Source organism: Hipposideros armiger, unplaced genomic scaffold (genome assembly GCF_001890085.2).
Source record: "Hipposideros armiger isolate ML-2016 unplaced genomic scaffold, ASM189008v1 scaffold_443, whole genome shotgun sequence".
Taxonomy (NCBI): domain Eukaryota; kingdom Metazoa; phylum Chordata; class Mammalia; order Chiroptera; family Hipposideridae; genus Hipposideros; species Hipposideros armiger.
This window is the reverse complement of record NW_017731793.1, coordinates 951,162-956,846: the sequence shown is the minus strand read 5'-3', so window position 1 is coordinate 956,846 and position 5,685 is coordinate 951,162. Positions and strand designations below refer to the sequence as shown.

At 37.7% G+C, this 5,685-nt stretch overlaps 1 protein-coding gene across 1 annotated transcript in view; it reads right to left on the bottom strand.

Moving 5' to 3' along the window:
• CABIN1 (calcineurin binding protein 1) overlaps positions 1–1,978 on the bottom strand; it is a 174,519-nt gene extending 172,541 nt beyond the window's left edge. The window contains exon 1 of the mRNA XM_019665398.1: positions 1,869–1,978. The gene's annotated coding sequence lies outside the window, so the exon portion shown is untranslated. The remainder of the gene's footprint in view (positions 1–1,868) is intronic.
• Positions 1,979–5,685: the final 3,707 nt, after the last annotated feature.

Sequence of the window (5,685 nt, the reverse complement as noted above, 5' to 3'; positions counted from 1 at the left end):
AAGGTTCATTGAAAGATGAATGGATAAACAAATGGTATATATATATATATATATATATATATATATATATATATATATACACACAATAGAATATTATTCAGCCTTAACCCTCCATCGGGCGCAACTGATCTCACAGATTCATTGCACACAAATTTTCAAATATCTAACAGTTAACTTAAGTATCATGACTCATCGCTTCCGTATCTTCCCCCCTCTACTGTAACCTATTGCCAGTCGTGTTTGTGACTTAGTACAGTAAAGACGTATTTCATAGCAGCATGTTTGTGTGCAATGAATCTGTATGATCAGTTGCGCCCGACGGAGAGTTAAAAAAAGAAAGACATTCTGACACATGCTACATCGTGGATGAACCTTGAAGGCATTATGCTAAGTGAAACAAGTCAGTCACAACAGAACAAATTCTGTATGATTTCATTATAGGAGGTACCTAGAATAGGCAAATTCATAGAGACAGAAAGTAGAACGGTGGTTGCCCAGGGCTAGGAGAGGGAAGAATGGAGGAGAGTTATCATCATTTAATGAGTACAGAGTTTTAGTTTGGGAAGATGAGAAAAAGTTCTGGAGATGGACGGTGGTGATGGTTGCACAATAATGTGGATGTGCTTAGTGCCATGGAACAGTACATTAATGTAAAAATAGTTAAAATGGTATATTTCATGTGAAGCATATTTACCACAATTTAAAAAACAAAAACCCTGAGGGCAGAAAAAGAAAAACCTAAAAGGAAAATGGGGAAAACTTATGAACAGACAATTCACCAAAAAAGACATACAACAAACTGTCTTTCAAACATATGAAAATATGTTCAAACTCACCCATAATTAGAGAAATGAAAATTACAACAGCACCGAGACACCATTTATCACCTATCACCAGCAAAAATTAAAATACTAAGCACACATTGCTGGTGAGGTTGTAGGGAAACAGGAACTATTGTCAGACTTTGTTGGTGGGAATGCAACTTGGTACAACCCTTTCTGCAGGAGAATTCAACAATAAGCAAAATTACATACGCAGTTGCCTCTCAAGCCAGCACTTCTACTTCTCAAAAATGTACTCTGAAGATGTACCTCCAACAACAGGAAAATACATATGCACAGGGTTATTCATTGCTGCATTGTTTGTAATTGCAAGATATTGGAAACAACCTAAATGGCCATAGATAGTAGAGTGGATGAATAAATTATGGTACATGCACACAATGAAGCAATATGCTACTGTAAAAATTAATGAGAGTATGCTCATAGCAGTATTCATAAAAATCATAAAGTGGAAACAAACCAAATGTCCATCAACTGATGAATAAACAAAATGTGGTATATCCATACAATGGAATATGATTCAGCCATAAAAATAACTACTGACAACATGGATTAAACCATGAAAACATTACACTAAGAAGCCAGTCACAGACCACATGATCCCATTTATACGAAACGTCCACAGGCAAATCTATACAGACAGGTATAAATATTTTTATATTTACAACAAAAGTTTGCCAACTCCAAACGAAACCACTCTAAGGATATTTTAGTTCTAACTAGTTATTAATCACACACAGAAGAAACCTTAGCCGCATGGAATCCCACTGCTCCATAGTTATGACCTCTAGTAACCCCGGCCCCAAAGAATTAAGTGGCTCCCACAAAGCCACTTGTGCAGACATCTGCGAATGTCAGTAAACTATCTAGTCCGGTCAACCTGCTCCAGGGATGCAGAACAGTCAGGATTTTTCAGTCTGGAGTCGGGATGACCTACTGGTTTGCTGGGGGACTTTGGCCAAATCACTTCACCTTCTCTCGGCCTCAGTTTCCACACCTGTAAATGACGCTGATACTAGCACTCACCTCGCAGGGCTGCAGTAAAGGTGAATTGAAAGGACGCCAGTCAAGGGTTAGTGCCGGGCTTCGCACGGGCAAACGCCGAATCAATGGTGGCTCCAGTCGTCACTGTGAACNGATGGTGCCAACTTGGGCCAGTGAAGCAACATCCTCCACAACTAGACTGAAGAACAAAAGGACAGCAACTTGTCTGTTCCCCTTCCCCTAATTCCCCAATAAAAATCTTAAAAGAAAAAAAAAAATCTACACCCTGATAATACAGAGACTACATATTCCTTTCCAGTGCTCAAAGCACATTCACCAAAATAACAACAATGAGCAATAATATATTAGGTTACAAAAAAAACGCCTTTCATAAAATAAAAGTAAAAATACTTTAGTAAAAATACTAAAAACACACTCTGAAATCACAATACATTAAAACTAAAATTTACTACCACCACCATCACCAACAACAACAGAGGTCCTTCTATCCAAAATTTTAAGAACCTCTTATTCAACAACTTCTGGGTGAAAGAAAATGCAACTAAAATTGGAGAAATTTAAAGAAATACTAACAATGAAAACACACATATCGCATGTGTGAAAATACAATAAAATCATCTAAGGGAGAAAAATCACATGATTATCTCCACAGAAGAGAAAGCCTTTAACAAAATTCAACATCCATTCACGTTAAAAAATTTTTTAAAAACTCAAGAATATAGGAATTGAGGGATAGTTTAACATAATTAGATAGATTGATGATAGATAGATCTTAGTTCTAAAATCAAAATCTTATTTAATGGAAAAACACTAGAGGCATTTCCATTGAGGACAGGAACAAAGCAAGGATACCCATTATGTCTGCTACTGTATACCACTGTATTAGAAGTACTCACAATGCAATTAGAAAAGGGAAACCAGTTAGAGGTATAGAATGGGTAAAGAAGAAGTAAAACTATTATTAATTGCGGATAATATGATAGAATACTTAGAAAACACCCAAATCAATAATAAATAATAATAAAAGAATGCAACGAAGTAGCATGATATAAAATTAACACACAAAAATCAATAGCCTTCACATACACAAACAAACAGAAGATGTTACAGTAGAGAAAAAACCCATTTGTTATAGCAACAAGATGATTAAATACTTAGGAATAAAGTTAATAAAGTTAACAAGAAACGTGCAACCTATGCAAGGAAAATTTAAAACACTACCAAAAGACACTAAAGTAAACTTAAAACGAAAGACATCCTCTGTTCTTGGATAGAACTCAACATGATAAAGATGTCAGTTCTCCCTAAATTAATTTATAAATTCCAATGCAATTCTAATAAAAATACCAACAAGATGCCAGATAAGCTGACACTAAAATTTATGTGGAGAAATAAAAATGTAAGAATAGCTAGGAAAACAGTGGAAAAGTTACAAGGAGGGGATGAGTCCCTACCAGACATTAAGACATATTATATAAAGGCTTAATAATTAAAATAGTGGTACTGGTATATACATAGAGGGAACACATCTAGAGTTAGAGTCAAGTACATATGGAAATTTAAAACATGGCAAAGGTGGCAACTCAAATCACTGGGGTCAAGATGAACTTTGTAACAAGTGTTGCTGGGACAAATTGGTAACCATTTGGAAAAGATAAAATTAGATCCATACCTCACACCATACATATAAATAAACTCCAAGTGGACTAAGGATATAAATGAAAAAGATGACCATACAAGTACTAGCCAAAAACATGGTTGAATTCTTCTTTAACCTTGTATAGGGAAAGGCTTTCTCACTATGATTTAAAATCCAGAAGTAGTGAAAGAAAGGATTGATAAATTTAACTACATTGAAAATGTTTTAAATTTTGCATGACAAAAAAAAAATCACACACAAAAACAAAAATAAACCAGTGGAACTACATCAAACTAAAAAGTTTCTGCACAGCAAAAGAAATGATCAACAAAATGAAAAGACAATCTATAGAAAGGGAAAAAAATATCAGGGCAGCCAGGTGGCTCAGTTGGTTAGAGCACGTGCTCTTAACAACAAGGTTGCCAGTTCGATTACCGCATGGGATGGTGGGCTATGCCCCCCACCCCACTCCCTGCAACTACATTAAAAATGACAACTAGACTTGGAACTGAGCTGCACCCTCCACAACTAGATTGAAGGAGAACGACTTGACTTGGAGCTGATGGGTCCTGGAAAAAACAGTTACCCAATAAAAAAAATTATTTATATATATATACACATATCTGCAAACCATTTATCTGATAAGATTTACTATCCAAAATAAACAAGTCATACAAACTCAATAGCAAAAAAACAAATAATCCAATTAAAAATGGACAAAGAACCTGAATACATATTTTACCAAGGAAAATATGTGAATGACCAACAGGTACATAAAAGGTACTCAATAACACTAATCATTAGAGAAATGCAAATCAAAACCACAATGTGGGCAGGCCGAGTGGCGCGATGGTTGAGAACTGGCTTGGGACGCCAGAGGGCCCNAAAAAAAAAATACTACTTATACAATGGAATACTACTACCAATTAAAAGAAACAATTGATACATGTAACAATTTGGATGAATCTCAAACTCATTATGCTGAGTGAAAGAAGCCAGTATCCAAAGGTTGTATACTGTGTGATTCCATTTATATGACATTCCTGAAAAGACAAAACTATAGTGATGAAGGCCATGTCAGTGCTGGCCAGTGGTGAGGGAAGGGTGTCTATAAAGGAGTAGCACTTTGAGGGTGATAGAACTGTTCTGCATCCTCATGTGGTGAAGGTTACACAAATCTATAAATGTGTTAAAAGTCAGAGAACTGTACACCCCCAAAAGAGGTCAAATAATTCAACTTATTGAATTAAATGTAATAAATATAAAAATATTTTAACAAAAATAAATACATTTTTTTAAGAGTGTAGGGGAGCAATCTGGATATCAAAGTACAGTTCAAGCCCATATATATTAACTGTGACAAAAGGTACAATTCATATTGATGATATAACACTTCAAAATATACACCAAATAACAGCAACCAACTTTAAAAAGCAAAAACCACACGAGATGCAAGGACACATAGATAGAAACTAATAAGAGGCTTTCATTCACCACTCTCAGTACAAGGCAGAAAAAGTGGGGGGGGAAATTAGAAGACAGAAGATCTAAACAATAAAGTGGGGGCCGGCCGGGTGGCACAGTTGATTAGAGCACAAGCTCTGCGCAACAGGGTCACTGGTCTGATGCCCACATGGGCCAGTGAGCTGCGCAGGAGCTCAGCTTCTGCTGAGCTGCAAACAGGTGACCGGATGGCTCAGCTGGTGAGAGCATGTGCTCCTAATAACAAAGTTGCCAATTAGACTCCCGCATGGGATGGTGGGCTGCACTCCCCCCCCCCCAACTAGAAGACTGAAAGTGGTGACTGGACTTGGAGCTGAGCTTGCTCCCTCCACAACTAAGATTGAAGGACAACAACTTGACTTGGAGCCGATGGGTCCTGGAAAAACACAATGTTCCCCTTCCCCATTTCCCCAATAAAATCTTTAAAAAAATAAAATAAAAAATAATAAAGTGAGGGCCTGCCGAGTGGCGCGATGGTTAAGAACTGGCTTGGGACGCCAGGGGGCCCCGGTTCGGATCCCACATATGAGGGCCAGTGACACTGCCCTGCCCTCCACAGCTAAGATGCTGAACAACAGCTCGACCTGGAGCTGGGCTGCCATGAGTCGCTGGCGACGGCGTAGGCTGCAGTCCCCTGCTGCAGTGGGTTGCCATGGGCTACCGTATGTAGCCAGCAGCCAGCGTGAGCGGCCAGCA